Below are 27,886 nucleotides of genomic sequence, written 5' to 3' on the forward strand. Positions count from 1 at the left end.
TGCGGCCTCTATCCCCAGCTCAGCCACATAAGCCAAAACTGTGGCTGGGCTGGCACGGCCCGTCCAATTTAACTCCATCAGATTGTATGTTTGTGCAGTATTATCCAAAACAAATAGAGGCGGGCGAGGGGGGAAAGTGACAGTTAAATGCTAATTCAATATGTCTCCGTCCTGTCAATCAGGTCCGACTGATTAGCGGCGCTTGTTCGTCTAAATGTGTTGTATCACCTCCTTGCCAAAATATAATGTGATCCTTTCATGCATGGTAGGGCCCAGGCTGCGGCGCAATGCTAAGTCAGCGCTCTAGTTAATAAGTCCTTTTCATTAAACAAGCGTTCATTAAACATTCATTCATTCACTCATCCTCATTTGCATTTTCTCATCATAAAAGCATTCATGAAACATTCATTTGTTCACTTGTTCTCATTTGCATGGTTTCAAATGCATTCTTCAAGGAATGAATAGGGCAGGAGCAGGCAGAGAGCGCGAGGAGGACACAAGTGAGGATGAGAAAGAGGACGCGGAGAGGCCGAGGAGATTGTTATTACTCCGTTTGGACAATCTGTCCTGTAAATGACAGTAGAAATTAGATTATGTTTCCCCTCATCATTATGTAGAGGCACTCGCCATGTAACAAAAATTGCCTGTTGCACAATGCAGGGCCGCGATATGAAAACAAATCATTTCTGGTATCAAAGCATGCCGAGATGGGAAACTCATTCTTGGTTGTGGTTGAATAACGCACCTGCACGGGCAAACGACATCCCATTTTGAAGATGATGCGACTGGATAACAGTTACGCCGCTCCGTGCAGCTGCCCATATAACCATATCCCAAATAATAAATATTGCAATAATATACAACGAGGTCACACATATGACAATACACTGCATCTTTTTAGTTCGTTTCCATTTGATCCATATTGTATGACCGAGCTCCTCCCTACATGCTTTTCCCCCCCTCTCATGAACAGGCTACACATCAAAGACATATTCAACAAATCCTCTGTGAAATAGAGCAGCTTTGCTCCATGCAACATTGCTCTGGGTGCAACTCCCAGTACACACAGTATGGTTTGTATATGTATGTGAATGTCAATGTGATAAATTGAATACCGATGATGTGGCGGGCGAGAGATCATCTTTATACGTCTGTAACCCTGGGAGCATTCTGCATCCTCCATCCTCTCTTCATTACCTTCTCCTCCTTTCCTTTTAACTTGTGCCGTCAGGGGAGACATCAATCTGAGTGACAGGTTGTGTGATCCTCCTTCTGGGCTTGGTGGGAGAAGGAGGGCTGTCAACATAAATATCCTTCCTGGATTTGCGGCGGACATGGAGCAGCCATGGCCACCATGAATCTTCATTCATGATCACAGGCGGAAAAACAGGAGCCCATCAGCATGGCTGAAAACCTCGCCATCACCCGCAGACACCACCCTCTCCTCCTCCCCTCTGCAAACTACATGATCAATACTGTCAGGTTGGTGCTTGTTCTTGATTGTTTGCCCATTTTTATTTCCACACAGGCGGATAATGCAGACAGGCGGCCGTGTCTCCCGGTGGCTTTTCTTCCTGAAACAAGCTCAAACACTTTTCTATGAACTGTATCTGCATTCATGTTGATGTAGAGGGCGAACTCAAGGCATTTAACCATCTCAGGTCCAAACATATCATGAGATAATGAAAAGTGATGACAGAAATTATAATAACTACCCCAAAAGTTACCTCCTAAACTCAAACGCCACATCTGGCGTCTCCTTATGTTATCTGGTAGCTGCTGTCAATACATCTGTATGAAGGAGGTCCCTGTTAGTGGCAACAATTAGTGTTAAGTTAACGAACAAAACACATACAAATAAGAGAAGGGCACTTGGAGAGCACAGACCTCTGCCAAGGTAATATGCCCTATCTCGCAATGTAAAAAAATGTAAAGATAATTTGTGTATCTGCCCTGCAATATGGATCCTGTCCGAAATTTAGTGGGTTCTTCCTTGGCCCCTGCTTCACCCTTTCATCAAGTTTCTTAAAATGAGGCCAGTCATTTTTTCGTAATTGAAAACCAAAAATAAATCAAAACTAGGGCTGCAGATGACTCAGAATTATGTCGGTCAAATCAGATTCAGCCGTTAAGTACGAATAGTCAGTGATTCTTTTTTTTCTATATCAAGTTCAGAGCGTGACATTGGCGTTCACGTAATATAGTAAACAAACTAATGGTGCTAAGGATGGATCTGAAATGTGAAACATTTTTTGCTGACACTAGATATCAAAGAAAAGCCAGAGACTGTGTCGTAAGTATCTGTGATAAATAGATAAATAGGTAAATTCACCACTTCCAAGCAGAAGAGAGAAAATCAATAAATAATAATAATAAAAATAATAATAATCTCTGAGCCTTACGGTTCTCCTCCTCTGTGCCGCTGCATTGTGTCTACAGACGTCTGTTTCAAAGCGTAGCGTGACAGTCAAGAGTGCTCAATCTGCAGCAAAATGTAGGGACCAAATCTTCCACAGAAGTACACTGCACAGCACACTGACAAGCCAAAAAAGACTCGAAGCTATCTCAGTCAACTGAGGGGTCTCCGACTGATGATTCAAATCTCCGACTTTTAAGGGGCAGCCCTAACCAAAACCAAATGAAACCCAGACCAAAAACATAACCTGCTTGGCGGAGGCAATCTTGGAACTCATCAGTTATCATCTGATGATGATAAAGTCTCTAGGAGCGATGGCAAATACTTTGTGCTGATCTGATGTAGTCAGCGGACTTACTCTTCAGTGCACCAGTCATTTCTGCATTTTTACATTACCAAAGGTTCATGACAAAATCACTTGATGACACCAACTCCCATGAGTGCACAGTGAGAGAGGGAGAGACGCTGTGCTGCTGCCAGAGGAGCCGCTGAATGAGTTCCCTCTGAGCGGTAAGTCACTAAAAGAGTCTGAGAAGTCCGGGGCTGTTCATAAAACATTCAGGACGCCACAGTTTATTCCACACTACTGAAGCTGCTCCTCTTTTTGGAACCACTACAGAGTTGGTAATAATTTCACTTTCAGCCACACTTGTTTTTGCTGTGGGTAACAGTATGATGTCAGTGTCAACAAGTCAAAATATCGGGAGTATCAAGACATGGATTTTTCATATGATACAAAAAATTATACCAGTATCGTGAAAGAGATGATATGCCACACCCCTACCACTCGGACTACAAAGGGAAACCAGAACACTTCTGATACTAAAATCTTGTCTTGTCGCCCACATATTCTGCAAACACATGTAGATACTGTATCTGTAATCTGAGATGTGTGAGTAAAAACATGTCCGACAGATTGCAGTCTGTACACGGGGTAGGTTACTCTCACCCAGATGCGCTCTCAGCTACCGAAATTTGGCACCATGAATGGGTACTTGGTTTGGTACCCTAACCTATTCTTTTAAGTTCTGATTTGGTCTCCACTAACTCCTGACGTGAAACATCTATCATAACAGCTAAAATAATCCACTATGTTTACCATAGGTAGCTTCGTTTCTTGTTGACCATAACACCAAAACACTGATTTGAAAAATGCTAAAAAAAAACCAAAAAAAAAAAAACCCAAAAAACGATGCAGAGCTGAGGGGTGGAGTTTGGAGGATAAATGTGTTTATTATGAAGAGTGACACATTTCACAGCACATGATTAGTATAGATTTAAAGGTTTTTGCTCAGGTTCTATTTTCTCAATATGTTTTTTGAACAATAATAATAGTCTCACTCAGTCTATTGATTATTAAACTTCGAGGAGGGATGGCTGGTCTAAACTACAAGCTGTAATTTATGTTCAGTTTCAAACTGTTGGTATATCAGTGTTTACCACTTTTCCTTCAGTTCCCATTTACATCACATTTCCATGCTGTTGCTTTGCCTTCTTAATTTATATGTAGTCATTTTTCAATTATACACCCAGATGCACACAGTGACATTAACGTTGCAGCTCAGTGGGGAGTGACAAACCCCGAGGCCTCATTTGTTAAAGAAACTCGGGCACAAACACTGCTCCTGTGACCAAAGTCACAAAGTTAGTTTGTTTTAATGAAAAACTGATCTTGAAGCTACAACACTCCAAAACCAAAATAAATTAATTTCTGAGCGTGAGCTCACCCAAAGCCTTGACTAATTCTAAAAAATGATAAACTGTAAACATTTTGGGAACAATTAATGACCCTGAGGCCACTGCTTCGTACCGATTGAACTGTGCTGAAAAAAACAGATTTTGTTTCCCAATTCATCTGCAGAATGAGCAGCACCAACAGAGGTACAGGAAGGTTAGAGGATTCATTGGCACAGAAAACCTACAGGCAAAACACCATCTTCTTCTCTTTCACCTTGTTCGTCCACGGCCAGTTACAGCAGATGCAGCTTATTGCACTCTGTCTTCCTCCCTGGGACGTTATTAAAGATTACAGGAGATAATCGCCGTGGTATCATGCCGGATGCTGGGATCAGGAAGCACAATATCATCACATACAGAGCAGTTCACTTGGAGAATACTGGACTGCTCCCATGTGTGGGATCTGCCTATAAGTCCGACAACTGTTACAAGATAACACTGCGCTGCCAGTTGCAGTTAAAGGGGGGCTTAAAGGTACAGTACATGATTCAAATGTATATAAAAGGGTCAACCCACCAATAAAAATTCAAAACAGAGGGTTTGAATCTGCTGCTAAGACTCACAAACTGATTAACAGGCCTCTAAACACAGGGTCTAACATAAGACAACAACTAAAACTAAAGTATCAATGTTTTTATATGGTGTTAATGCCTGTTCACAACAGTGATGCTTACAAACACTAGTTAGATTCGATTAGCTCTTAGACAGTTAGATGAGAAGGTCAATATCACTTTCATGTCAGCACGATAAATATAAAGCTACAGCTAGCAGCCAGTTAGCCTAGCTTAGCACAAAGACTAGGGGAAACAGCTAGCCTGGCTGTGTCTAAATATAACAAAATCCGACTACCAGCACCTCTAAAACTTTCTGATGAACATGTTTCATTTGTTTAAAGGGCAATTCCCCCTAACACAAAGACACATGTTCTTCCTCTTATCTGTAGTGCTATTTATCAGTCTAAATTGTTTATGTGTGAGTTGCAGAGTGTTGCAGATATCAGCTGTAGAGATGTCTGCCTTCTCTCCAGTATAATGGAACTAAATGGCACTCGGCTTGTGGTGCTCAAAGCGCTAAAAATATACATTTGAAAAACTCAAACTCATCAATGTCTCTTTCCAGAAATCATGACCTGGTTACTCAGGATAATCCACAGACCTTGTACAATTACACCTGCCAACTGTCTAACTGTGAAGAGGGAAGCGTGTATCTACTCATGGACAAGAGGCTCATGCTCATGACTGCGCCAGATGTAAACATTAATGGTGTCCTCCGCCGAGCTGTATATTTAGCTAGCTCAATTGACCCTTCGCTAAGTCCCGTTCTTGGTCGCAGACTGACCAATCATAATGTAGCATTGGGCTGGCTCAGACCAGGGTCCGACAACAACACAGCTCTAACGCAATCGTTTCAGATTTCCTTCATTTTCAGGCTGGTTTTGTGGATTTGGAGCTAAATGTTGTGCCTGGGGCACGTCGTGTATTAATGATACTCGTTACCTGGAGAGGTTGGAAAAAGATATACGTTTCTCCCCTGTCCCAAAACCAAAATCAAACCCTGAAAAGTGTAGGGTTAGCTCGCTAGCTACTGAAGATATAGCCTACTGAATGTATACACATGCTGCTTTTGCTTTTTAATGATTATAACAGTGAATAAAGACCAACCCTGCTGTACAGGAACCAGTGAAGGGAAGCAGGGAAAGTTGCCAATATTAAACCAGCTGTGTGTCATTGCAGTGTGTGCAGATGAACAGTGTTTGGCTTCCCCTGGTGCCCCCTTACCCTCCACTGGACCAATGGCGGAGGTCCGGTGGCAGGGGGCATGGGGAAAACCAAACACAGTTCATCTGCACATACGGCGATGACACACAGCTGGTTAAATATCAGCGAAAGATCACTTTTTTAACATTGTCTTTTGCCTCAATGTGGTGGTTCACTTTTACACTGTGATCTGTAGCCTATAGTTCGGCTTTAACTTCTAACTATCTTTGTCTTTTTAACCTGTTGTTGCTGCTGAGTCAGTTTGACATCCTGGATATATCCTTCAAACACAGACTGTAGACCCCTCTGTCTGCTTCTCTCTGGAATCACTCTTTCATTTTTCCAAAACTATGATAATATTTCTCAGGAAGTGCAGTTAGTTACAGTGTGGGCTCCATGCTTACTCTGACAGCTTGTCGGACCATCATGAAGGGGTGGGGCTTAGCGAAAGGTCAACTGTATTTGGAAAGTGATAAGCTATTTCATTAACACAGAGCCACACTTTGATCTTGACAGCCGAAGAAACTTGTGTGAGTTTAGCTCAAATTTATATTAAAAAACTGTGTACCACATAGCTATATCACATTCCAGTATGTGTTTGCATACAGTACACATCCATGGGGATTTGCAAGTTTATGTTCCCTGCATTTAAATGACCTTCCATAACTGCAAAACACCAGCTGAAAACACGTCACTGCCGTCAGAGGAAAACACAGAGCCTCTGCCTATCTATCACTGTGTGCAAGGCAGCTTATCAGCGGCCTATCATTGTCTGAGCCAGAGCCATGGACACCTGCTCTGCAGAGTCACACACAGGGAGGAGAGGAAGCCACCTGAATACAAATCAGACTGTTGAGCACAAGGAGGGGCAGGGATGATAGGGAGAGACAGAGAGACTGCAGGCTTTGGTTAGGGAACTAGAAACAGTTAATTAGCAAGGATGCACATAATGCTATCTACTCCAACGCCTCCCTTCCCCTGCAAACAGCTTCCTCCGTGTGACTGCAGGTGCTGAAGGGAATCATCAGGAAGATCGACTCACGCAACAAGCTCTTAAAACTGCCGATGAATAGACCTCTTTTTTACTGTATTGACTTTTCATCTGGTAGATTTTACATTATTGATGAATACGTGTCAAGAAAGCAACTGACTAATGATGATGTGGTTTCTGTAGCAGCAGCCTCAGACAAAGACAGACCTCACAGATTTGTGTTTTTGGTAAATTCACGTCCGAACAGTTGGCTGTTTTGCTCGCCTGGGTTGCGTAACGACCACAGCTGACTCATAAACACAGCAACCTCTAATTAATATTTTGTTGAGTACCCGAAGCAAGGTCATTATCACAACCCTTCAGTTGTAATCACGGCTGCTCGGCGCTGACGTTGTACAGGCAGAGGGTGTGATATAAATATTCTGTTCTTCTCTGTGAAGGCTGTTTGATTTTAAACTACAGCCTCTGGTAGAATATTAACAGTCTGTAGCAAATGGAGGAACCAGTTTATAACCTCTGATGTCTTTTTTATTGTTAGAGGAAGGAACATACTACACCATTATCATGTATAACAAATCTATGACTGACAGAGTCTGAAATTAAGTTTTTGGTTCAGCTGCCAATGGCAGGGCAGTATAAAATATTTACCATCCAGAGTTAGCTTTGAAATAAATTTGCATTAATAAACCATTAAACTTGTTTTCTATGGAGTTGCATAGCAGTCTATCATTATCATAGAGTAGTCTATTATTCTGATTAAATCAGATTTAGAGCTGTTTTTAAATGCTTTCCCTCTTCCTCTCCTATAAATAAAATCAACAAAACTGTAAATATCTAATATAAACAACTACTGGAAATCTAGTGAAGACATTGATGGTCCCAAAAGGATGAATACACCTATCGCTTTCACATTTTTTCACACTAAAATCCTGATCACTGGAAGGATTGACATACAATTTGGTGAAGACATTGTTCCTTATAGTATGAATTTTCAGAACTTTGGTGCTTGCCTGGTGTTCCATCTATCATCAGGTCAAAATTTGAATCTTGTCTTACATGTCTTACACCAGCACCAGGTGTCAAAATGACGTTAGATGTTAGACTCTTATTTCGGACAGACATTAAATTTTGGTTAGAATCATAATCAGGTTGACGATATTTTAAATGTCTAGTGATGATATAATTTCACTTTGCGTTAACGTTAACATCATGGCACTTTGCAGATGTTGGGTTAGGTACTCCATATGGAACATTTGGAGGACGATGGATTTTTGTTAATTAACAACACACTTAAAACCAACGAAGTATAGGTGTCATCTGTTGTCAGTATTCTACATCATCTGACACTGGTATTGGACATTCTCCTCACATTGAATTTTGGTGACCCAACGTCACAACCTAAATTCAACCAAATATCAATGTCTAAAGATGATGGTGACCAGCTGGGTTGGTTTAATACCAAGCCCCTGCAAAACTTCAACACCTATCAGCCTCAGATTTGGGCTGCAATCAAACAGTCTCTTTTGTTAAGGAAGGTTCCTGAATGAATTCACTGGAAGTATCTGAGTTACAGCCATGATAAGAGCTGGTTGAATTCTCTAAATGCTCAGTCAAGGTGCTTCAGTGCAACCCTTTTTATCTCCTTTAGCATCGGGAAATTACACTAGACCATCCTTTACCAAAAGAAAGGAGAGAATGCTGTCCCGCAATTCCTTATGGCAGCAACATTGAAAGCGACACACCATTTGGCCATTCACAAAAACAAATGATATGCCTAACAATTAGAGAGAGTAGGAAGGTGCAGCTGGTACCGGTGTGTCGATAATGCGAAAAAATAGGGGTGTGCCATATCACGTCATTCACATGGATACCGGTGTAATTTTTACTATCATATGAAAAATTCACATCATGATACTCACAATATTTTGACTTTGTGACATATAAACATTACACTGTTACCCACGCCAACAACAAGCATGGCTGAAAGCAAAAATATTTCAGACTACGTGGTGGTTCCAGAAAGAGGAGCAGCTTCAGTAGTGTGGAATAAACTGTGGCGTCCTGAATGTTTCATGAACAGCCCCGGACTTCTCAGACTCTTTTAGTGACTTACTGCTCAGAGGGAACTCATTCAGCGGCTCCTCTAGCAGCAACACAGCGTCTCTGTCTGTGTCGCCCAATCCCAGGGGACATTTTTTGTATTTGGGTGCTGTTTAAATGTGTAATTTGTGGTAGATTTTATTTTGTTGAACTATCAATATTGTATACAGAATCTGAATCTCACTCTGAGTTACTGTTGTTTACAAACTAAAGAAATGAGAGATCATTTTTGTTTAGTTTTTACTGAATATTTGAAGAAAACTGTAAAACTGTATCAATTATTTTGTTGGAATTCTGTGTTCTTAAATTACTAACATATATTTTTTTATCGTCGAGAATATCATTATTGCAAAAAGAACCTGAAATATTGTGATATTATTTTAGGGCCGTATTGCCCACCCCTACTTGTTAGTAACTGCCTTTTTTAAGGCACATGAAAGCTTAAGAGTTCACAGTGGGGTATTTACTGACGTATTCTGTGTTCACAAACATGAAAGTCTCTTAAGCTGGTGTTAAACACAGCCCCTATTTCAGGCATCTAACCAAAAACCCACGGACTCTGAGGCAAGGAAACCATGAGTGGTAAAATGCTAACTCATTTCCAGGTTTTAGGACTCATTCCTGGGGCACTCTATATAATGAAGATGTGCTTTCAGTAGTCCATCTTCAGGACATTGTAGTTTCACCAGGGCAGACCCACGTCAATAACATCCGCCATCGCATGATTGCAGAGCGTAGTGTAAGTGCAGTTGGATTCTCTTTGCACCGTTGTCTTTCTTAAGTTCTTATGATTATAATGAATTCTTTTTTTCTTTGACTGTTCGACCGCAGCCATGCATTTAGTACAGTGCTAATAACCTGATGTTAGTGTGCTAAAATGCTAGTCTAAGATGGTGAACGTAGTAACCATTGTACCTGCTGAAGATCAGCATATTGTCACTATGAACATGTTAACATGCTGATGTTAGCATTTAGCTCAAACCACCACTGTGCTTAAGTACAGCTTCACTCAGTTTTCTGGTGTAAGAGTGAGACAGATCCTTTTGTTTCGTGTGAGAGCTCATTAAGTGGTTGTCTATTCTTCATGTAAGTGGTTGATACTGCAGTGGGAGGTAATGACAGAGAAGGTGCCTTAACAGAGCTGAAACTCTTTTCATGATTGATGTCTTCAAGCATTGTGTATTTATCCCACCATACACTGGTTTCACCTTAAAGTGGAAAAAACAACTCCCCCCCCCCACTGTCAAAAAGGCAATCAGATCACTTTCTGTTCTCCTCAGAGCCTAGCACAGGGCTCTTGTGCTTTTATGGCTTGAGTCTCTACAGTTACTTTGGTTGTTCCACCGTCTGTCATTTCCACTGCTTCTACGTCAATAGTGGTATCTTATTTTTTAATTAAACTGTCTCAACTCACTTACTCGCTTTTTACAGAGCTCTGTTTTTATCGAACAGGCTTCATCAGCAGATGGAGTTCTCATCTTTACAGACAACTGAACACCTCTCCACCTGGTGATGAAGTCAAGTTTATTTACATAGCACATTTAAAAGCAACCAGAGTTGAAGACAGTCAGTAAGTTTACATGCAAAGTTAAGTAGAGCTATGGTTATATCTCAACTAGTCCAATTAACTGAACTATTGTCCTTTTCCTAGTGTACAAGCACAGGAGGGGAATCAATTTATTGACAGTATGTCTGACTCTGCTACAGTACGTAGCGAAAGGTCCCCTTTCGACTTGTTAGTGTATTACACCACAGACCAAGCAATCGACAAACAAGTTAGCTATGGTTAGCTAGCAGCAAACTGAATTCAAAGTGGACAACCTCACAGCTCTGTACATTTCATCCATCCAAAAATGCACAGCTCTGGATGTAGACTTTGCCATGTTGTTACCAGCTTCTTCTTCTGTTACACATTTAATGCTTTCGACTTCCGGGTCAAAGCCCGGGGCAAACACTGTGGAGCATGCACCAAGCGTCTCAGCCAGCTTGGGTCTGATTGACTGTATAGATGCAGGAGTAATTTGACTCTCAATCACATTATCTGGATGCGTTAGTTCGACTTTAAGAAATTCGACTAAGATTTCAGTTGGACTAAGATGTTCACATGTATTTTAAAAGTCTGGTCTTAGTCTTGACTAACACAATAAATCGATTTTTTCTAATGTCATGCAACCTTACTGTGTGATTTAGGCTGGAATGAGCATGTGGGTGGACCTTGAGTTGAGACAGTTTTGTAAACTGCTATTTAAGGTCAAGAAAGAACTGTTATCTCACCTAGTATATTATTGTTTATTACTTACAATATTAAGTTATGCTGGTCATATTATGAAATGATATAAAACAATACAGTATACTACAATAGATACAGTGGGAGTCTAGTCATAGTTAGGGACTAGTGATGGGTGGTCTGATTCTTTTTACAGTTCCGGTTCCTTGGAGTTAATATATGTTAGTGTATCGAGCCTTTCAGACTTTTTGAGTTTTAATACATTTTGCATCATATGGTGTCTCTGTTGCATCTCTGTTACACTCTGTTAGTACATGCACGTTCAACATCTAGTGCTGCCTGCTCCACAAACATTCTCCTCAGTGCAGTACCAGTCATGTGTAGGTTTACATAAATAAAGCTAATATTCATTTTAATGCATTTCAGCATCCCACGAAAGCCATATAAGCTTCTTTGAGGGCAAGTAGTTTTGCAGACATCTCAAAAACCTCCGCAGCCTTGTGCTGCATTCATAATGCAGAAAAATCTGAAAAATGTGCCCCCCATCATATTTCATGGCTCACCTGATCTGCTTCCTTTGCGCTTCATTATCAACGTGTTGTTTAAAGGCTCTGAGCAATAAAATACAACATATTATCTTAACACACTGAACTCAGAAGAATGACCGTCCGAGGAGTACATGAATGCACCACTGGCCTTGGCTGGCGGAGGTCTCAAGCCGAGTCCTATTTAACCGGTCAACAACCAGTTATCTCTGTCAACTGTCAATGCAGCAGGCGTTCTTCCAGGGCAAGCACAATACGTCCAACCTCGAGAGAACGGTTCACTCAGTCTTGTTCAATGAGTGTTGCTGCGCGGCTGTCTGAACTGGGGTCCGATTCAATCGCATCTCGTTCACCCACACACAGCGTGAGCAGTGGGAGGAGGAATTCATGAGCACTCAGACGTTCGACAGGCTGACCCTGTATATATTTGACACTTAAAGGAGTCGTTCAAAAAGATTTGTTGGATCATTTTTGACCATCACTATTAGGAACATGTTCAGTAAAAGGGAAAACAGTCCTTTCCCTGTGCCTGTAAATCCTGGGAAAGCAAGGTTTTTAAACTAATATAAAATACACTATTGCTTTTACTACACATATATGATCAGCTAAACTTGCAACACTATTAGAACCCTACATCTAAAATATTATCATGATATATTTGTGGAAAAATCTTTTTTGTGTTTCAAAAGGTGTGGCTGCATTAGACAGATACAAACAAATACAAATTATATTTTTTTGTTTATTGTTTACAAGAAAAACTAACAAAACTAAATTCTTGACAGTTTCAATGTGTCAGTTCTCAACATTGTTGGTATCAAAGTCAACAAATAACAGAATGTTTTCAAACAAAGATCCTTTTTGTTTAATCAGAAACAGCCCCAAAATTGCTACTGCCAAACCAACCAAACTCCATTTAAATAAACAGTAATTTTAGCGGGTATAGAGCAAGCATGTTTTGTCATTTAACTGGGTAAATTAAGGGTTTATTTAAACCAAACCAGAGTTGGTGATTGTTGGAACAGTGGAGTGAAGTGTGTTTTACGATGATAAAATGACTGTTTATTTAAACAGAGCTTGGTGGGTTGATGATAGCGAGTTTGAGGCTGTTTTTGGTCAAACAGGATCTTAAACTTTGAAATAAGTCTATCTCTGTAGATCCTTTCAATAATCTTATCAGACATTTAGGACAATCTGAGCCTGTTGGTGGCAAAAAAAGCACTTTTAATGGACGTGAACTGATGGTCCAACATGCCCTGAGTGGTTACATTGCAGCCTGGCCACTGCTCTCCCTCAATACTGGACAATTTAAAAAAAAAAAATGTTGTTCCCATTAGACACAAAAACATGGGAAAATAGGTTCCAAAATCCTTTAATTAAGTTTATTTGACGTGCAGAAAGCCACACACAAGTCCTCAACATGGGAGCAAATGCTTTGATTTCATCATCAGCGCAAAAGGATGTGAGGTTGTATGGGCACAGCACTGTATGACACAATGGTCAACACAATGTGAAGAAGCTGCTGACGCTCCGGTGATGTCATTCGGCGGTTTTGCCTGCACATGAGGATCAGGATGCGGTCATTTATTGCTGAAGAAACCCTTGGACGCCCAGATCTTGGTTTGTCTTCCAAGCTGTTGGTTCGTCTGTATGTCTGCAGAGTGTATCCAACTGCTGAAGGACTGCATCTGCACTTCCTGGCTATCTGGCGGCAGCTGTACCCTTCCTGGCTGAGAATCTTTATCTTCAGGCGTGTTTCCTGCGTTAGGTTCCTTGTTTTAGCCATTTTTATGTCTGAAGAACTTTCAGATGTGCTGGCTTTACGTAGACACGAAGCTTGGCAACAAAAATTGTGTCTTTTAAGAAAAAGAACGACCTTCATCACTGGTACCAAAATGACCCAATACTCAAAATTTCTTATGTATTTTTATGGAACCAACCAATTTTAAGTTTTTAATGGCTTTTTTTGGATTTATTTAGTATTTTGGCTGTGACTGTACTAAAAGAAATTGCACTTGAAGACCTAAGAGTAATTCTTAATGCAATATTTCACAAATGCATGGGGTGTCCGAAAACTTTTTTCCACCACTGTATATGATCAGCTAAACTTGCAACACTATGAGAACCCTACAGCCATTAACACTAACTAGCATCATGTTTAATTAATTTTATGCATGTTTAAAGACAGTAAAGCAGTGCTAAAGTTACTCAGTGACATTACGTTCTGCCGATGTGCTATCATCATATCACGCAGGGATCTGTAACCTTAATAACGAAAGGTACTTGGAGGCTCATAACTTTGTGTTTACCAGTGGATAAACAATCTGAAACTGTTTGGATAAAGCACAAGATCCTTTTTGTTTAATCAGAAACAGCCCCAAAATTGCTACTGCCAAACCAACCAAACTCCATTTAAATATACAGTAATTTTAACGTGTATAGAGCAAGCATGTTTTGTCATTTAACTGGGTAAATTAAGGGTTTATTTAAACCAAACCAGAGTTGGTGATTGTTGGAACAGTGGAGTGAAGTGTGTTTTACGATGATAAAATGACTGTTTATTTAAACAGAGCTTGGTGGGTTGATGATAGCGAGTTTGAGGTTGTTTTTGGTCAAACAAAAAGGATCTTAAACTTTAAGAAATAAAAGTCTATCTCTGTAGGGATCCTTTCAATAATCTTATCAGACATTTAGGACAATCTGAGCCTGTTGGTGGCAAAAAAAGCACTTTTAATGGACGTGAACTGATGGTCCAACATGCCCTGAGTGGTTACATTGCAGCCTGGCCACTGCTCTCCCTCAATACTGGACAATTTTAAAAAAAAAAAATGTTGTTCCCATTAGACACAAAAACATGGGAAAATAGGTTCCAAAATCCTTTAATTAAGTTTATTTGACGTGCAGAAAGCCACACACAAGTCCTCAACATGGGAGCAAATGCTTTGATTTCATCATCAGCGCAAAAGGATGTGAGGTTGTATGGGCACAGCACTGTATGACACAATGGTCAACACAATGTGAAGCAACACTGTGTGACACAACATGTCATATTTGTATTTAATCAGTGTCAGTAATCAGTATTACATTTTTCATTGGCATGGAAATTAACCTAACAAGGTCAGGATTACTGCACAGATTAATTAATTTAACCAAATAGGAGGATGACAACACGCACACACACGTGCACGCGCACACACACACACACACACACACACACACACACGCACACGCACATGCACACACCACAACCTGATGTTTTCCAGTTCTTTATAACAGTATTAACTGGTACAGGCACACCATGACCATGAACCTTAATCTCAATCAATTTTCCAGAACAAACACAATGTCACCTCCCACATATGCAAATCCTCCTATCATCATCATCTGAAAAATTCATTAAAACCCCCCTGGCCCTACCCCTACCTGTCTCCACTAATGGCATGTCGCATGCATAATGTATGAGAGTAATATAATATTATAGATTTGGTAATGCGGATCCACCTGTGTAACAAAACACAGAGGGGTGCTGTAAGTACTCTCTGGCATGCATTTCAATTTCAAAGTGGATACACTTTGCATGGAGTCACCTGATCAAACATGTCAAATTGAACCATGCATCAGTGGCAGTGAAGCCGTGGCGGCCTCGTGGGGCAATGCGGGCTTCCCTCCCCATCACTTCATCCCCGGCATTGATTTGATGTGAACTTGGACCATCTGTCCTGCGTTAATTGCACATGTGCTGCTATGTAGCCTCATTGGTGGGCTGCACTACAGAGGGACTCATAATAAAAGTCTGTGTTTTCTCTCCCAGCAGGCAGTCCCCTATGGTTTTCTTGATAATGGGTGAATGTGAGAGGTTCATTTACTCCCAAACAGTCGGTCACCAGTCAAGCACAAACATGGAATTCAATGGCCGATCCAAATTTGAAATCTCACCAGAAAAGAATAAGCAATGTGTTGCATTTGCAGCAGTAATCAAATCACATAATCAATCAAAAGGCTTGTTCTCAGTCTCAGCCTGGCTTTAAAAAGCTTTTGTTGACTGTCTGCAAATGCATCCCTCACATTTTTATGCAGTTTTAGAGCTGCGGTAGAGCAGGGTTTGGACTTTCTGAATAATAATAAGTGGCTAAAGGGGAGATTTAGTCAGAGTGCATTCATCTCGCTGGCTCGGCTGTGGGTGACATCGCTTTCCCCTCTTCCTGCTCTTGGTCTTTTTCCCTCCACCGTGAACAAGCACTCATTGAAAACAGCAGGGCTGTCCCCTCTGACTTTAATATTACATGGTCGAGATGAGGCGAACACAGGGCAACAGTGAGGAGAAGATATTTTGATGTCGAATGATCACGGACAATCCCAGAGCAGCTGAGCTGAGAGGAAGGAGGTGAAGCCGAGCGGGCCAGAAAGACAGAGCGAGGGAGAAAGAGAGCACAAGAAGAGACAGAAGGCAACAGAGTGCAGGAGAGAGGGAAAGCTGGGAAATAAGACAAAAGAAAGGGGGAATGAAAGAGAGATGTAAGAGTGCAAAACAGAGAGCAAAAGTGCAGAAATAAGACAAGAGAGAGTGAGAATGAAAGAGAGATGTAAGGAGAGGGAGACGCTGTGATCTTCTGTCTCTCTACAGTGAGAAAAGGAACAAGGCTGTCCAGATGGAGCAGGGGAATTGGAAAACAGAGAACAGCCATTTCCCGGTCTTGACAGGTGTCATGTAGAGTTCCACAGTGCATGATGTTGGCTTTCTGACACACATATATAGACATTCAGTTGAAGTGAAATGCTAATTCTTCCCTGCACTGTAGTCAACTGGGGTTCCTAACGGCATTCACAATTTGAATGGTATTTTTTGTTTTATTCATGTATGAGCTTTTGGAGGGTGATAATCTAGGTTATCCATTAACTCAAATCACAGTTAAACCTCCATTTTTGTAGTCAAAAATAATGTAAAAATGTTTTTAAACTGTATTGTTAATAGTACTCCACTGATTTAGCATCGCCCTACTTAAACAATGTCAGACTCATGACACAAAAAAAGGATCTTAATAGATGCAGCGGATTCAGAGATATATCCTTGTTAATCCCCTATTTTTCTTGTCACAACCTGGTGCATTCATTACCCACAATGCAACCCAAACACTGACACTGCCGTCGAAGATTCAGGTGTGTTATCAGGCCCCCAGGAAAGCAGCTCAGCCTTGCGATCAATTTTTCAGGCAATATATTGCAGGCAAAAAAATACCCTGCGGCTAAAAACGCATTCTCCCCATTGACCAACATTATAAAAGAGACGTTCGTGTATATATATCCTTTATTTAACCAGGTAAAAGCCCCACTGAGATTAAAAATCTCCTTTTCAAGAGTGACCTGGCTAAGAGGGCAGCATAAAACATTGTTACAACAAGTTACAACAAGGCAAAGAGACATAAACAACTGTCCAACAAATGATTAAAAACCACAGTATGCAATTAACATGAGATACAAGGTCCAGAATAAGAACAAATATGATGTGAGTACAATTTCCAAAATGATTTAGAAACAGACACATTAACTAAAAGAGCAAATTTCTCGATCCTTTAAAATCGTCTTAAACTCCCCCACAGTGATCAGCTCTGCCAGTTTCAGATCCTTCTGAAGATTATTCCAAGACGAAGGAACAACATATTTAAAAGCTTATTTGCCAAGTTCTGTTCTCACCCTCAGAACCAGCATTTGAAGAATATCATGAGAGCGAAGGCCATATTGATTTTAGTTTCTGCATGTCTGTAGACAGATAAGAGGGAACCAGGCCAAGAATAGATTTACATGTAAAAAACCAACCAATGCAAGAGCCTGCCAACATACGAAGATGGACATTTAGCAGTGGCATACAGAGTACAGTGGTGTATGTGATTTCCGCAACCAGTAAAAAAGCGCAAAGTACAATGGCACACAGTGTCTAACTTCTTTAGACACTGGTCAGGGGCATTCTTGAAAAGCAAAACCTCATAATCCAGCAGAGGTAAAAAGTTGCAGATATCAAGTGTCTCCTTGCCTGAAGGGAGAAGTTAGATTTAATTTTAAAAAAGAAGTCCAATTTAACTTTCAATTGGAGACAAGGTTTTCAGTATGTGATTTAAAAGACAAGTTCTGATCAGTGATGATTATGGGGCCATTATGGTAGCAAAATAGCTGCAAATGCGTATCTCAATCTGCGTGTGCGTAATCAGATTTGTACATGTGTAAAATAATTTGTAAAAGCTGCCGCTCACTAGCTTTTGCTTGGTGAGCTGAGGCTGAGCAGACAACGTCTTCATAGATAAAGTTACCGATTTTATTTTAACAAAGCTTGGCAATACTAAGTTACTCATGACAACTACTGCAAAAAATCTGAACATTAGGGGTGTAACGGTACACAAAAATCTCGGTTCATAGACAACTATGAAATATCTTTTAATTATTGGTAGCCTTATTAAAACATACCACCACAGCAGTTAACTCTTTTTACACAATTTTTGAATGAAACAAATATATATAAAATCCTGCTTTTTCACATTGTTTGAATGAAAATAGAAATATAAAAGTGAAAAATAAAATCCTGCTGTTTTTTTTAACACATTTTCTGAATGAAAAATATAAATATATATTTCTGCTTTAACAGTTTTACTCAGTTAAAATAAAAAGTATAGTGCAGCTGGTGAGCCTTAAAGCCTGCTCAGATTCAGTTTTACTAGGAACTTATTTAGCTTTCCCACTTTGTTAAAGTGCAGTAAACAAAACATGCTTATATCTAAAGTGCAGCTTAAACAATTTTACTCAACTCCAATGGTGTTGGTTATTTCTTTAGCGTGATGGTCAGGGAAACGCTCTTTCTTTTTAAACTACGACGATATTGTAGTGTGCACCAGATTGCTTTTTCTAGTCGTGCCGGTTAACGTTCAAACTCGGGTGGTGTTGCTTTAGATGCGTTAGCATGTTAGACGTGTTTCCAAGTACATACCCGACTGCTGTTCTGCAGTGTCGGCACACTGCTTTTGTTTTGTCCACTTGTTTATTTCCATCTTCGTATTTTACCCTGAAACCAAAGTGTTCTCGAACGGAGGACTTAAGGTTTGCGGGTGGGTCTTCAGGTTCGTCAGGCTCACTTGCCATGTTGTCAAAATACGAGAATGCGCTGCACAAAGTGAAAGCAGAGATTTACGGTCGGACTCGGTCCGTCACTCAATTATGTCCGTCGGGGAACTAGATATTTTAAATGGTTTGGCTCGCAGCAAAGTAGCACCTGTGAGCCTGTGCTCAGGGCAAAACAATCTGAAGGGCACGGCAGCTTGAGCCTGTCAGCCTGTGCTCAGGGTGACGCACACTTTGAGTTACAGACACAAATCTTCTCACGCATTTGCGGATCTCACACGGCAGAAGAGTAGCAAAAATCATGTGTACAAAGAGAGCCAATTGAGAGGCCCAACCAAGGTAAAGCTGAAGACATAGGTATTTACAAATCTGTCTACATATTTACGGATCTCTGTACACATTTGCAGATCTGTGTACAGATTTACAGATCGTTCTACAGATTTACAGATTGTTGTACGCATTTACAGATCATTGTACAGATTTACAGATTGCAATACACTTGCAAATCTGAATACAGATTTGTAGATTTTTTTTTACACATTTACATATCTGATTACGCACACACAGATTCTAAATACACATTTGCAGATTTTTGTACACATTCACAAACTTTATTACGCTTTTACAAATTATTTTACATATGTACAAATCTGATTATGCACACACAGTTTGAGATACGCATTTGCAGCTATTTTGCTACCATAATGGCCCCATAGATGATACGTAAATACTTGTACGTTGTAACCATTTCAATTTCAATCCCTTGTGTAGTTAGTTAGTTATCTTTGGAAGATCAGATGTTAAGCCCTTGCCATTTGAAAATAACATGAATTTGGATTTTTCTGCATCTAACACAAACTTAAGTTTAATTAAGTGGGTCTGAGCAACATCAAAGGCAGACTGCAGGTATTCCAGAGCTTTAACGACTGAAGGGGATGAACAATAGATGAGGGTATCATCTGCGTAAAAATGATAAGCAGCATTTGATAAATTGTCACAGAGATTATTTACACATATAAAAAACAACAATGGCCCCAGTATGGCACCCTGAGGAACACCATTTAACACTGGGAGGAAGGCAGAGCAAGACCCAGCAGACTGAACACACTGTGTTCTACTGAACAAATAATTAGGGGTTGTAAAAGGACACCTCAGGTCAATTTTGACTCTTTCTATGTTATAGAATTCTATGTTATCAATAGTGGTCCATGTTTACTTTAATTCATGAGGAATATTTTTTTGGATTCTCAAATTCAAGATTATGCGTTGAATAACTAAGAAACAGTCAATCTGCGGGGGAAGTATTCCTTCAATTTGTATGCAAGTTCAGTACATAAAGTAGTTAAGTAGGCCATGTAAGTAAATATGCGTACGCAACTTAAAATAAGTCAACAGTGACTTTTGGTTTCACATGGGACATGAATAGCGGTCTCCTGGGTAAAGTCCTGTTTTTGTTTGACACATCCGTCCACCTCAACCTTTTCCCTATGTGGAATCTGCTGCTCTTTATACTGTGTCACCCAACTTCCTTCTTTGCTCCTGTCATCATTACTACTGCCACTAGAGTTTGCTGGCAAACAATAAATGTAAAATAAACTGCTTGTAAAGACGACCTTCACCGCCGTTTTTGGGGTAGTACAGTCTGGATAGATAGTTTTGTGCAAATACATTTCAAAGTGAAATTTTTTGACTGGCTACATAAAAAATTCTCTGGCAAGCTCTCTGCACTGGCACCCCACTGTGTCGATGGAATGACCATTCAAATTAATGAGGAGCCTCTGTTTTTTCACACAAGTTGCTCTGAACGCCACTTTAGTTTGAATCTCATATGATGAAATCATTAACAGTTCCTCTGAAAATGTTGAGTAATTACTTGAGTAATATATATATATATATATATTTCAAATTAAATTTGGGTTTCTTAAATTCTATGCAACATACCAAGAAAGGGCCAACCAAGAACCGTTTAAGACCTGCCATCCCGCCTACTCTGGGCTGATGTTGAACCGTTAAGTCAGTCTGTATTAGACTGCATTAGGAAAGCTGGTGAGGGATCTTGTTGGCTTCCTGCTGAGAGCTGAAAAGTCGGCCTTCACTCTGCCCCGCATATTTCTTGCTAGCCGGGTAAGGAGCGCAATCATGAAACAAAAAGTATGAAATATAAATGTATCCCTTTAGATTTCTGATTCTGTTTTTCAAAGGAGCACAAAGGACATGTGATTCTCAGAGCAGACATGAATGGTGTAGTTGGACTTCATAGGGTCAGACATAAGAGTTCTGCAAGTCACTTCAGAAAATTCACTATGACCCATCTCTTTAATGTTAAAAAGCACTGGGGGAAACCTGTCTAATAAAGTCATGCAGTTCTTCCTGTGCATGTCTGACAACACAGCGTGCAACACCATCTCCGTTTCCACAGCAGGAGCAGCGGAGGATGCCAGGCACCTCTCCTGAGAAACAATTAACCCTGAACTTCAGAGGAGAACAATGATTAGCATGTGAGCATACGGATTGGGGTCGGCGGGGGGGGGGGGGGGTTGGGTTCTCCTACAGTTATACTATTGATCCCTTACATAACTAAGCACTGAATTACATAACATTTTTGTGCTCTCAGGATACCCCACCCCCACGGCTGCCCCACATCACCCGGTTCACACACACATACACACATTATGTCTCTTCCCCCTGCTTTTTTGCATTTGATTTTTCTTTCCTTCGCTGCAGTAACCTCATTTGGACCGCTGGGCTAATTAAAGGGTCCACAAACCAGAGTAAGAGCCCGCCATATGCTCTAGCCGACAGTAACTCCAGAGTGTCACAACCTGGAGCATCAGACATGCTGGAGCTGTTAGAGCTGAACTGAAATACATTACAGCCTTCTGCTCACCTCGACCAAATCATAAAACCCTGTGAATCTCCTTTAACTAATACTAATTTAATGTGCATCCTACTGTGCTTTTATGGTGCGTAATGATAACTGTGCCACTGTGCATTACACATTATATGCAAAGAATACTGCATGCTGTCATTTCATGGAATAGCTCTTTTGAAAACAAAGGACAAAAATTGAGGTTAAAATGCATAAAAAAAAGAATTAACAAGTAACTGTAAAAGGCAGGGAAACAAAAAGAGACTAAGAAATGAAAGACTGCGGAAAGGCATCCCAATAAAACACAGTATATGAAGTGAATTAAAACATGATACTTGCTCTTGCAGCCTGAGCTCCTGAGGCGAAGCAGCCTATAGGGGCCCTGACGGCATAAGCACCGGTCGCCTTTAATCTTTAGTCTCCATTAAAGGGAAGCAAAAAGAGCTTCAGCTGAGACTTGCAGAAAGCTAACAGGCTCATAAGAGAGCAAAAGCCTTTGCAAGAAGTAGGGACCAGGTGCAAAGCTTCAAAGTAATAGATCAAATCTTTAAATCCATTCCCAAATAACAGGACAGTAAAATGTGAGAGAAACGGATCGACTGCATACAGGCCTGACTTATAACTTAATGAAATAAATTCAAAAAAATCAATGTGGAAAATCTGGACATGCTTCTTAAACATTTTCAGTTTAAAGGGCTCCAATTTTATACATGGAAATCACTATCTTCATCATGTGGGTCAGTGACGGAATGTGTTTGGACCCAAATGCAGTGCACAGGAGAGCAAGAACAGTTGGTAGTGATGTTAAATGCCACAGCACACAGGGATGGGACAGGGCAGGTAATCAGCACACAATACAGTTCAACACTCCAGTAAAGTCTCTCCAAAAAGTCCGTAGCAGCCCAGCTGGTTTGGCGGGCCGAACTGGGCCGGGAGGCAGGCAAGTGTGCAATGACGTTTCCCCAAACACATACACAGTTTGGTTCAGTAACAGGCAATGGTACCAGGGAACGTAGTCGTGAAGGCCAGAAATCCAAAACCAGGTAAGTAAGGGACAGGCAGAGGGTCGAGAAGCCAGCAGGTGAGTACTCACAGGACGCAGACACAATGGCGAGTGTGGCGACACAGTGGAAGTCTCTGGACCGCAGGACACCTCAACTAAGCAGATAGGAACACTGTAGCATTGTCGTCGGATGGTAATGCCAAGCCAACACTGGTAAACAGGAACAAAGGACACAGAAGCAGATCTCAAGGTCAGGGACAGAAGGCTGTTGCGTTTACTGAGAATCAGATGAAGCTGGCAGGGTCAGCAACAGGAAATCAGTCCAGAGTAAAGTGCTGGAAAGTCTTGCATGAGTGAGGCTGGGGTATACTGGCTGTGAGTAATGAGGAACAGGTGAATTGAGTTGCCTTAATGAGGTGGGTGTGACTAGCACTGAGGTGGAAAACCAGGATGAATGGAAAATTACCAACCAGGAGCTGGGTGACTGTGCATGCAGAGAAGAGCAGGTGACCAGGATTGTGAATACAGTTACTACATCCACTTCTATAGCTTTATATTAACCTAAGAGATGTTAATAATCTGACTCTGCATTAGCAAACTGATGGGGCAAGTAGCCCAAGACAACCCAGTTTTACTGCCCATCAATAAAGCCAGTAAATGACTGTGATGTCTTTAAAGCTGAGATATTCTCTATTAACCATGGATGAAATAACTACTTGTATGTAAAGGGGGCGCTTATGGTGACGAATCCACAGGAAATTATCAGGTGCAGGTCATAGTTTTGGTTTTACGGCTTGCAACTTTGCAGTTTTGGTTCAGTCTCACCGCTCTCATGTGAGTCAATGTCAGCCACTGCTGGCAGCAGTTTCAACAAAAAAAAGATCTATACCTACTGTTCTCTACCTGCCCAGCACAAAACCACAGACAAATTTAGCAATTAGCTGGTGAACATAGCGGAGCATTTAGCAGCTGAAGAGCCAGATATTTCCCTCAGAAGTTGGTGGATAGTAGAGTTGGGTCGGTTCTCGGTAATACCAATTCGGTTCGGTGCTCCGTCTTGGACCGTTTTTTACCGGACCGCGTATGTCCTTTTACAGCCTATACTCGGGCGGAACGTATGCAGAGCGGACTCTGCGGAGGTCCGCCCGGACTAAAAGTGGCCGTCAGCAAGCCCTGTGCGTGCAAAGCTCAGATTTTACGACCACGTGGACTCCGCTCCGCACACCAGTGTCACAGAAAAGGCTGCTCAGCATGTATTTTTCATATCACGGGGATTTTTCACGGACATTTTTGCAGGAAACTACAACACGGAAGTGCGCTCAACTATGGAAGCCCGAATGACTGCGGACATTCCTCGCGCAGTCCACTCCGCTTATAGTACGCCCGAGTCTGTGAGCACCTGTGTCTGCCTCTTCGCCAAGCGCACAGCAAGCAGGAGAGAGAGGGGGGTGGGGCGGGGACTGAGCTAGGGGGTGCGAGTGCACATGCACCGAGGCCTCTGCTGTAGCCTGGAGTTTGTTTAACAGTGATGGGGAGTCGATAATGGCGAACAATTTAGTTTCAAAGAAAACAAAGAATGCGCCACTATGGCAACACTTTGGCTTTGAGCCAGACGAAGGAGGCAACCCTTGTTTGCACTCATTGAGTAAGCTGCAAAATTTATTTGTAAGGAATAAAAGAAACAATGTGTTACAAAAACAGAGCTTAAAGGAGAGTGAATATTGGATCAACATTCACCCTGTGGCCAGAAACCTGACTGCCCTGAGCCTGTATTTTCATCTTATTTTGTCATGGTTAGGACGTTCGTGGGCGTGTAGCCACTAACAGTTCGCAGGCAAGGTCAGGACTTTATACAGAGGTAGCAACCAGACTGTAAGCAGCACCCAGGGTTTCCCGCACATTCATTTATTTGGCCCACAACAATATCAACATCTGGCAGAACATAATGATTTTCTGTTTTTGGAGCTGGACCATTCATTAGGTGCACAGTGGGAATATATATACCATTGGATTACTAATTGTATCACACTCTCAGGGCGCAGAGCATTCTCTGGGCACTGACGGAGCAGCAAAACATCAGGCACAGTGAAAATGAAACTAAACAGTTCATTGTGCTGGTTCTAAAAATTTGCTTTCACTCGCCTCTGCAGCAGCAGTTTCTCTCGTCCATTGATCTGATCAGATCTGATCAGCCATACTCGCATCAACAGGTCAATTATCAACCTTGTTAATCAAACTACATAAAGTGCTGCTGAGGAAAACAACCTCAAGGACAGCTCCTCCTGTGCTACGTTCAGAACAAACCTCTGAATTTAGAGACGTGACACAAAGAGACACACAAAAAGTAAAAAAAAAAAAAAACTGGAAAGTTTGCTGACCTGTATCACCTACAGCCACACATATGAGCTATGAAAATTGCGGACACATTGCAGAAACCCCCTCATGCAGATAAAGAAAGGCAAAACGCCAAGCGGACAGAGCTCTTTCCAAAACAAGAGTAATTCTGGGTTTGGCTGTCATTTTCACTCTGCTGGCGGACACTGAAAGAGAGGATGGTGATGAAGAGCAATGCAGAATTGGCTTGGGCTCTGTTGGACAGGTAGGTGGTGACGGTGGACTTAGTTAGCTCTCAGTATCGACTTTTTCATTATAACAACGTTCCTACTATTGTAGCTTGCATAGCATAGCTTCTTCCTGCATAGTATACCTTTAAGTGTCTACTAGGTGGACTTGTTTGCCCTCAGTTATAGAATCTGACGAATGACTCATTGGGCAAAAGTAATACTGTTTGCAATTCTGTATTCTGACCGATTTAGATATCACAGAAATAAATCGTTAGCTTATTACCTCAAGGCCAAGCATGTGAAAGCACCTGTTCTCTCAATATATGGTTGGATTATAGTATGAAGGTGCAAGGTTGCATTGTAGTGATTCTGAAAATATGTATAAATCTACATTCATCCCTTGATACACTGCGGAGAGTCTTTTTATTTCAAAGTACAAATTAAAAGCCTCCACTGTACTACAAAATCAAAAGCAATGAGAAAAAAAAGACTTTAACTGTACAAAATTTGTCATTACTTTTTAAAAACTGTAAGTAGAAAAACTGGAGGCATTCAGAAACACAGAAAGCTGTTAAGATCAAACAGAAAACTGTATCTTACAATATCTGACTTCTAAAAGAAAATTTGGTTGGTAATATTCTGACTTACAACAAGGCAAGTCTTGCTCCATTTCTTTTCTTTTCTTTTTTTTTTTTTTTTTTTTTTGCTGCTGTCGGGGTTTTAATCACAGTATAGGTTGACGTTCACATCATGACCTTACAGTAATTAATTACACTCAACTGTTAATCTTATATAACCTCGAGACCTCCTCACAACCTATTTAACACCCTGTCAGCACAGGGCAGCACCCTGTCTGCTCGGCTGGGCAGTCATTGTACAGTAAAGACTCAGGAGAAAATAAATAGTCTAAAAAAATGAAGGGCAAATAAAGAGTCGTGGAGGCTTTTCTCTCATATGTACAGCTCATGTAATGAGGGTCATAGTGCCCCGGGCTACTCAACTGTACAGACAGGAAAAATAATTTAATTCATGAAGGAGGGAGGGAGGAGTAGTAGCTTTCCATATCAAAGAGGGTTGGGCAGCATTTTGTTTGAGAGGCACATTTTCAAATTCTACAAACTCAATATTCTCTCTTTGATTAAAATTCCAAGCGTCTGCCCTGCCTCTTCGCCTGATTGGTGTGTCAAGGGGGTTTCCAGACAAAGGTAGGGATTCAGCTCCTTGAGGCAATTGACGGTTTCGAGTGTTAAGTGCAGTGGGAATCTGTGGGGGTGCACTGTGCAAAAAAAAAATCTTCAGACAGCAAATCCCAAATGCATTGTAGGGTTCGTGTTCCTTGTACGGCGGAGAGACACAGCAGTGTCAGACAGAAGGGCTTGTGTTTTAAGTTTGATCTTTTCTGTGTCATGGCGCCAGCCTCATAGGCTGAAACGGCCTTAGTGTGGCAGCGCTCACTCCTCCACAGGATTTCCACTCACCAGAGCAAACATCTATCAGATCAGACACATTAAGAAGCTAATTGTCCCCCTTGGGTTGGACTGTTCATTATCTGAGCCAGTGCACAGGATTCAGTGAAGCAGGAGCAGAAATAGAGGCCACGGCAGGCTGACATATACAAGCATGGTCAGTGGCTCCGTAAACCACAAACAGACATCAACACAGACAGCCTGTGGTTGTACTGTGCTTCCACGCAGTGCCTGGTATCAGTCTGTAAAAGGAAAATTGTCGGCTACAGTTTTGACTCTCTTCACTAAGCACATAACCTGCTTGCAAAAATATTAAAAATCACCTCAGTATTCTAATTTCAATGTTTCCCAGATGGGGGTACTCGTAGCCATAGGGGTACTTTGGAGTATTGCAGGAGGTGCATGAGATTGTTTTTAAAATGTTAATTTAAAAAATATCAGTCATGCATAATTCCTAAAATAATTATATCACTTAATTTTAACTTCAACTCATCAAAAAGACACAGTTTAATGAAACAGTTATGCCCTCTTAGTGTTATTGCTCGATGACAGGAAATTGGTTTATCTTGAATTAAGTGATCAATTCTAAACATCTGAAATGTAGCATTGAAGTGTTTTTCAGTAACAAGGTTGTCACGAGGTAAATCAGACACTGGTGGTGCAGCACCGTATTAGTCATCTTTAAAAGTAGGGTATCAGCACTCGATACCTTTAACCCAGCTGGCATCCAACGTCGTTAGATGCTAATATTTGGGTGAAACATCTTCCAAATGTGGTTATGTCAACGTCTATACAACTTCAAATTCGTTTTTGTTGTTTTTATGATTATTTTTTGGCTTTTTGCCTTAAATTGATAGGACAGAAAATGGTGAGAGAGAGGGGATGACATGCAGCAAAAGACCATGGACTGGAATCTAACCTGTATCGCTGCGTCGACACAGCCTTAGTACATGGGGCACCCGCACTACCAGGTGAGCTACTGAGCACCCCAACAACTTAACATCGGTGGACAAGGTTTCAATGGTATGAGATTTTCACGGTATGATAACTAAATAATAAAAATATTGCAGTTTCACGGTATCCCGGCATTATGGAATTCATATTATCATC

At 41.1% G+C, this 27,886-nt stretch overlaps 1 protein-coding gene across 2 annotated transcripts in view; it reads right to left on the reverse strand.

The window, feature by feature from the left end:
• dab1b (DAB adaptor protein 1b) overlaps positions 1-27,886 on the reverse strand; it is a 155,478-nt gene that overhangs the window by 105,140 nt on the left and 22,452 nt on the right. The window contains exon 2 of one of the 2 annotated variants that reach the window (XM_049597284.1): positions 22,837-22,956. The gene's annotated coding sequence lies outside the window, so the exon portion shown is untranslated. Of the gene's footprint in view, positions 1-11,791; positions 11,816-22,836; positions 22,957-27,886 lie in introns of those variants that run through there. The other variant, XM_049597289.1, reaches the window with a different exon arrangement.

The sequence above is a fragment of the Epinephelus fuscoguttatus genome, linkage group LG15 (assembly GCF_011397635.1).
Source record: "Epinephelus fuscoguttatus linkage group LG15, E.fuscoguttatus.final_Chr_v1".
Taxonomy (NCBI): domain Eukaryota; kingdom Metazoa; phylum Chordata; class Actinopteri; order Perciformes; family Serranidae; genus Epinephelus; species Epinephelus fuscoguttatus.